The sequence below is a fragment of the Gavialis gangeticus genome, unplaced genomic scaffold, assembly GCF_001723915.1.
Source record: "Gavialis gangeticus isolate Ggan-Ray unplaced genomic scaffold, GavGan_comp1, whole genome shotgun sequence".
Taxonomy (NCBI): domain Eukaryota; kingdom Metazoa; phylum Chordata; order Crocodylia; family Gavialidae; genus Gavialis; species Gavialis gangeticus.
In genome coordinates, this window is record NW_017729014.1 from 12,731,851 (window position 1) to 12,739,386 (window position 7,536).

Genomic DNA, 7,536 nt, shown 5'->3' on the forward strand with positions numbered 1-7,536 from the left:
GCAGGTTGGGAAAAGCTCTGGCTCCTGCACCTGTTCAGTAGCGCGCGCGCGCGCTCTCTCTGATCTGCTGAGTCCTTGGCATCTCCTGGAGATGGCTGCAGGGTTCTTGGATCCATGCTGTCCACAACAGCGCTAGCATTATAACCTTGAGCAAGAGACTCAACTTCCCCAAAACTCATTTTCACTCATCTTGACAAGGAGGATAATTGCACCAAACTGTCTGGCAGAGAGGCCTATGAGGCTACATGCCCTGATGGTGGGGAAGCACCCTGTGTTCAGGATGGTCTGTAGAGTTCAAAAGCAGCAAAGAGCATCTCTGCAGATCCTCTTAAGCTTGGACTCTGCCTCCTTAGGGATTGAGAAGGCTGGAGACTGGTATTTTGGGCTGGCACATCACCTCTTTATTAGCAAACCACCCAGAATTCTGCTTCTCTGAGTCCTTTCCTATTGACAGAGCAAAACCTGCATTGAAACTCTTAACAAAGTGACAGTGGAAGCAAAATTGTTTTACAGAAGCTTGCTGGGGAATGAGGCTTGCTGTATTTCAATGCTCCCCTTCTCCCCGCCACCAGCATGCTCTCCCCATGGCCCTGCTGTTCTCTCTCCCGAGTCCCAGCAGGCAGGGTGTAGGCCGAGTGGAACTGATGAAATGTCTGGAATGTGGGTTGGGGTAAGAGACAAACACTTTGTCTGACTCTCTCTGTGCACTGCAGATCCCTAGTAATTCCACATGCTCAAATGGGGTTGCACAGATCCTTATACACTAATAAGTGAGATTGGCTGTTGCTCCTCTGTGTTATCTCCCCGCTGTAACACAGGACCTGTGCCCACATGAGGATGCTTTGTAGGAAGAATGCAGCGGAAGTAAAATGGCCCTGTAAACTAGGTCCTTCTACCTTGGAAAATCTGGGAAGGCAGAGGACACTGCTCCTTCTAGGTAGTGTGGGCAGGTGCAAATGTGAGTGGATCTGAGCTGTGCAGGGTCAGTCCTATGTGCTGGTACAGCTGAATGCTCACTAGCCATCCCAGATTGGAGAGGTGTTAGTGGAGACTTGAGTCAAGTCATCTCTTTCCCCACATCCCTGAACTCGGACACATACTGTGGCGTCTCATTTAGAGGAGAATAAGGGGAGTTGGGAAGCCATTCAGGAATTCAGCAAACCAGCAAATGTTAAGGGCAGACATGGGACTTGCATCTTTAAAACCAGTCGCTGTGCGAGTTCTGCACTTGTGTCCCGTGCAACTGCTCTTTCTAGCTTAGCACTTCCTCATCAGTTTGAAATAACCCTGCTGCCAGGCAGTGCTCCTCAGAAGCCAGCAAAGCTGACATTGCTCGACAAGTCATTTTTCCTATGCTGGTGTCGTGGCTGCATAATTCGTTCTTTGCCGCCTTTGTGCTCCTATTTCATCTGTGTTTAAACTGTACAGGAGCCAGACAGTGGAAAAGTACCATCAACAGCTAGTGCTACAGAGAGTAAAAGCTGCACAAGAAATTGCCTCTTAAGATATTGCATCCTCCTACATCAAAAGGGAGCAGTATTGCACTTAGAACATCTTATCAGGTGGCTGGATCTCTCGGGCCGTCTTTCTCTACTGCTTTTGTACGTTTTGCTGTAAATGCGTGATGATAGCATCATTCTGTTACTCCATAACTGCAGCAGGAAGGGATATCCCTTACCAATCTCCTCTTTTAAATTTGAAATGGAAACTGTTGCAACACTGGGAACATAGTTTAATTTGCTGATTGTGCTGGCCTAATTCCAATGGCGGAACTAATTACATTCTGTTGGCATAAAATTCCCTTTGTCTCTGATGGGCTTTTTGTCACTTGCTGCTCAGATGGGTTGTGTCGTCTTGCTGCAGCCTTGCGATGCGCGTTTGATGCTAATGGAAACCTCCGTAAAAATGATTAAGCATCTCTGCTTGAGCTGTGCTCACTGGTCAGACTTAATTCAGTGCTGGGCCCATTAGACAGCCTGTATCTTGCATTCAGTGGACATGTACACCTATCCACCCATGCTTGGGTTGTAAACTAGATTTCATCCAGACAGTGTGAAGTTTTGCTATGGGATGACTGAGTTTCCACAGTAAAGATCAGGTCATGTGTCCTAATAACTTGGAACACTCCCTAAATGTAACATCTTGCAATATGATATATTCAAGCGATCACACATGAGTGGCCAAATGGAAAGGAGCGACACCTAGCCTAGTGGCAGGGACCCGACCCTGAGAGCTGTGTCCGCTGGGCTGAAGGGGCTTGCCAGATACTGAACACAAAAGTGTGGTGTCCCAGGAGAAACTTGTCCGATCCATCCACAAGATAATGCAGGCCCTGGAGTGGCTAATTAAAGCAGTTTGTTCACCTGCATTGGAGATGGATTAGACTGATGCAGAGTCTTCTGGTGGTTGAAGAAGGAAAGTGTAGGAAACTTTTATTCACTGGTTGTCATGAGAGTTGGCTGGAGCCCACTGTTTGTGCAGCCACTGTGTTCAGTTAAATACTGAACAAAGCTGACCTCTGCCCAGTCCTTGGCCTTAGCCCTGTCCTCCATGGGCTGGAGCTGGACTCAGGGTTTTCTTTCAAAGTGCCTGAGCCTACCCCGTGGAAAGAGTGCCTGCATCCCCCGTGTTAACCCCTTTCCTTCCAGCAAAGTGATGCTGCTGCCATGCACGTGCTGTGGGACTTTTAACATGCACCCTGGTGGGCAGGCCTGTGGTTTTTTGTTGTTTTTTTTTTGGTTTTTTGGGGGGGGTTTTTTAGGCTTTTTTTCCCCCCCCATCTTATCCAAAAGGTGCTGCTTCTAGCAGGATGGTGCCTTGACCTCCTTACCTGCCTCTTCCTGCAGAGGAGGCTCTTCAAATCAGATTCAGCAGGAAGAGCTGTGCCTCCTGGATCATAGCCTACCACTCCCTGAAGTCCTGGGGGTTTCCTTTTTGGTTTCCATCTGAGTGCAAGCCATGTATGCCGTATCAGATTAAACACAAAACTGCAAACACGGGAAAGAATACAGACTCTTTACAACTTGTTGCCCTGGTATGATGCCTCTTTGTTCCTTTGGAAGGAGAAATACAAGCCTCTTGTCTCTGCAGGTAGCACAGACGCACGTGTGACATGCATAGCTTCTGCCATGACCCTTTGCCTCACACTCATGTCTCACCTGCAATTTTGACCCCAGTCTTGCCAAATCGGCTTGTTCACACTTAGAAGTACATCTTTGTCTTCTAACTAAATACCATACGTGAACTGGCTGTGACATCCACTCCCTGTATCTTTTGGCTGCTGCTCACGACAAAGAACAAATAATAATGTTCCTCCGCTTCAGAAGGGGAACATGGCTAAGACTCTTCATGGTCATTAAGAGCTTCAATCCAAGGGTTGAGATGGTTGGGTTTGTTTGTTTGTTTTCACCCCTATTCATAGAGCCAGACTGAGGCTCTACTCGTGACATTATTCTCTCCATAGAGCCTGCAACACTTATAGCCTGAGCTAGGACTACTGCAAGGGCAGATTGCAGTACGCACACCACAGTAACTAACACCTACCACAATAGCAGAGGAGGCACAAATGCTGGAATTGCCACATCCAGCACAGTGCCTGGCCTAGCCTGACCTGTGACTAATCAGCTGCCTCTCAGCTGATGCTGTAAAGCCAGGGATCAGGTGACAGCTTGAAGATCACCTGGTTCTCATAAAAGCCAGTTGCTGGGAAGTGGCTGTCTTCCTTCTGCTAGAGTCCCTGGGCCAAGGGGAGAGAATCCTGTTTACTTGCGACATCCAGGCAGCTGGTCTGCATAGCATAATCCTGGAGGGTAAAGACAGACCCTGCAGAAGACCTTGGGTCAGGTTGCAAGGCTGTGAACGATGGGAAAATATGTGGTGTTCTGCAGGAGTAAAACCGAGTCCTTGAAGCCAATGGACTGAAGGGGGGGGCTGGAGGAGGGGATGCTTTGTGTACAGATCTGACTTCCTGGCAAAGAGCACAGCAGCGCTGATCAGCAGTCAGCGTCTTCTGTTAACCACCAGAAGGGTTGAACTAACTTTTAAAAGGTGGTTTCCATAACTGCTGCATGGAGGACCTGTCTTGCTAACTTCAAGAAGGCTACGATTGGAGTAGGCCTCGTGGTACCTTATCAATGGATTGGGAAGTTACAACACAAGCGGAGCATGCAGGCTGTCAAGTGTAGGCATCTTAATAGGCCATCCGGCTCCTTTGACTAGAAGCTGGCACTCTGGCATGCGAATACTTATTTAATGCACTTATTTGAGGCCCAAAGCTGGAAAGCACTGGGGCATGGGCTCGCTAGCAAATGCTTCACTGCTGTCCTGGAAAGGGATGCCATGATGGTCACCAACTTTCATTCAGAAAAACAACTGGTTGTCTTCTGTTGCTGTCTAGGTTTGTAGACTGGGCTCCAGAAAGCTGTGAGTAAATGCAGATGCATAAATGTTACTGAGAGTAAATGACAAAGGTTGTAAAGTAACGTTCATTTTAGGATTCAAGTTAAGTCAAGTCCTCTAACTTCATATGCATGTTTTTTGCTGTCTCGCATTTGCACCCCATTTCCATCTGTACTGGATTCTGCTTTTTCCCTGAAGAACTTCTCCTCCACATCTCTGCAAAAAGTCAACTGCATGCTTTATTCAGCTTCTGCATGTAGCAGAGCTGGACAAAGACAATTGGTTTAAGAATTTCTTCATTGTGAAAACACTCTTGCCTTAATCAAAATTAGCAGCAGGGTGAGGCCTTTGTTTTGCAGTCATCCATCAAGGCTATTTATCAGTATTTGAAAAGGGATAGGCCTTGGGACAGACTATAATTGCACTCTCAGGTGAAATAGTGACATCTTGGGGCCAGCGAGAGAATTGCTGATCTGAGTTCTAACTAGGCGCAAGGGAAAATTTTCAAAATAACTGCAACAGAATGATTTGTGGTCTATGAGAGAGGCAGGCAGGCAGCATCCTGAGTCCTGTTTCTGATAGCCAGGTACCTGCATCACAGAAATATACTACTTTGATCTGTGCTAATTCTAACATCTTCCATTATCTCGCATGCTAAGGATTTAATGAGCTGGGTGGGCAGGCACACTCTCCTTCTTGCCTTTAGAGAGATTCCCTCTGAATAAGCTTCAAGCCCCTCAATATAGCAGCGTGGGATGAAGTGAAGCTCAGATTTTCTCCTTCATGTCATCACCATCTAAAAATAGAAGCCAACTGCTCCTCCAAGTCCTATCTGGCAATTTTGGTTAAGGTCACACAGGTGGTAGGACTCCCAAATGGACCCATCTTTTTCATCATAAAATCAGCAAATAGACTTTTGAACTGTGACTTGCAGTGGCCCTCGGTCTCCTCCCGCGCCTTTGAAAATGGCAATATAAAAGCTCTTTTATTGTGAGTGTAGCAGTCATTAAAATAAAGAGAAAATCGGAAGAAATGCTATTGCAGTAGCTAACCCGTCATACTGTTTTTTCTCTGCTTTACTGTATGTCTAGATCTCTGAAGGGGGAAGCTTTCAAGGGGAAGTTTGACCTAATCTGCTGATTTATAGCAGATTACCCCATATTGTCTTCTGTCTGAACACAACTAAATAGAATGATGCCTGTCACTTAATTTTAATCAGGTTCCAAATATTTCTACTTATCTGAGGACTGCAGCATTTCTTATGCCTGAGAGTAGAAGTGTGTAGTTTGGTCAAAATAGCTGCACATCTCCTGGGGGTCAGAAGATAACAACATCAAAGTTAGAAATGAAAACCCGCCACCTGGATATGAAATTTTGCTAGCTGGGAGACTCAGGTAAGAAAGGATATTAATCCTTTTCTAACCTGATGGTCGGGCCCGGAAGGGAAAGATGAGATTGTCGCAGCCCAAATAATGTAAAAACACCACCATCTGTGCGGGGAAAAATCCTTGGGAGACTCTTAGCTTAGTTTGACATTTGTAGCCCACAGGAATGGGTGGGAAGATGAACAAAGAGAGGGTTTTCTAGCAGTAAATGTGAGAGTCTGAGCTTAGGTGTTGGTGAAAGGACTTTAACTGGCAATGGACCAATGGACTCAGCATGACCTGGACTTGCAGATCAAGATCAGCAAGACGAGGTGATGGAATTGGCTGTGGGGCTTGAATCTCTTCTTGTACAGTGCACCGCGAGAGGAACCAGCTGCTCTGTAAGTGCTGCCCCGTGTCTGATAAGCAGGGTGGGAAGGGGAAGTCTGATCCGATGTGTGACATTTTGGAGTGATTAGAAGAAGGGATGAATTTGGTTCGTTAAACAAACAAACAAAAAAACAACTGGCAGCAACGCATGCGTGAAGTGAAGCCATTCAACTAAATGCTAGTACGGCAAGGGGGGATTGTCCATTAAAAGGGCTGTTATACACACAAGGCTTGCTAAGGTAGGCCGCACAAATGTCATCTGCTCTCCCCTCTTCTGGTCAGAAAATGGGGGGACAGCAAAGCAAAGGGGCCAGGCTCGGAGGTACAAGGTCACCTCACAACGTTTGGTGAGATCTGGGTAATAATTGTGAATCTCTGGCTCTTGAATGTGTATAATAAGGGATGCTGGCTCCCTTGGAGCAGTCAGTAGAGCAGATGTAGGGAAAAGGCTGGGCCAGTGAGGAACCAACCTGACCATCCTGACTGGTCCACAATGCACACGGGGACAGGGACTGTGCACCCAGCCAAAACGCTGGAAAACTGGGTTAGCAAATCAGGCCTCTGGAACGTAAAGTCAGAAATGTGGGTACCTGAGAGAAGGGATTTCTGGGAAACTGGGGTTCACTAAACAAATTGTCTTGCATCCAGGGGCAGAAAGCACAAAGAACAGCTTCTCTATGTTTCTAGGAAAGGAAAGATGGGGAAGCTTGTTGTGAAGACGAGTCCCAGGGAAATGTTTCCTGCTTCCATATGTGTCGTTCTGAATCAGGAACAGATCCCTGCTCGTTGCTCAATGTTTCCAGCAAACAAATAGTAGGAAAGGCAACCGCAGCCCATACAGTGTGGTTCTAGTAAGTGCTGATGTAGAAGAAAATTACAAAGGAGAAGACGGATTAGGTGAACTCCTGGAGCTTCAAACAGAGCTGTTGGGGCATTGAGCTGTATGCTTAAATGGGGAGGCTGAATGATCTGAGAGAGGCACGCAGATAAGCATCAGAAGGTGCTGTGCTGGTCCCTGAAGGCTTGATGCTGCAGGGAAACCTATTAAGGAGTCATTCTGTTCTACAGATAGCAAAGGAGCACTTTTCATGGCATCCAGGAAGAGCACGTGCCAATGGCTGAAACTGCCTTAGCCTGATGAAGGGCTTTTGAACCCGAAAGCTTGCTTAAAAGTTGTTTCCCAACTATTTAAGTTGGTCTAATAAAAGCTATCAGATTCACCCAAAAAACCTTGTCTGCAAAGGAGTAAGAAGGCATTGAGGAAGTGAATTGGGGAAGAACAACTGAGTCTTCAACCAGTGCTTGGGCCTCCGGATCTGGTTGAAAACTCACCAGCACCACAGCGCTGCCAGATTTTGTGTAGACTACAGAACATTAACTGAAG

General features: G+C 46.7%; 1 long non-coding RNA gene across 3 annotated transcripts in view; it reads left to right on the top strand.

Annotated features, from left to right (window-relative positions):
- LOC109293706 overlaps positions 1–6,095 on the top strand; it is a 30,379-nt gene extending 24,284 nt beyond the window's left edge. For 2 of the 3 annotated variants that reach the window (XR_002096364.1, XR_002096365.1), the window contains exon 5: positions 5,618–6,094. This is a non-coding gene — a long non-coding RNA (uncharacterized LOC109293706). Of the gene's footprint in view, positions 1–5,617 lie in introns of all 3 variants that reach the window. The other variant, XR_002096367.1, reaches the window with a different exon arrangement.
- The last annotated feature ends 1,441 nt before the right edge of the window (positions 6,096–7,536 follow it).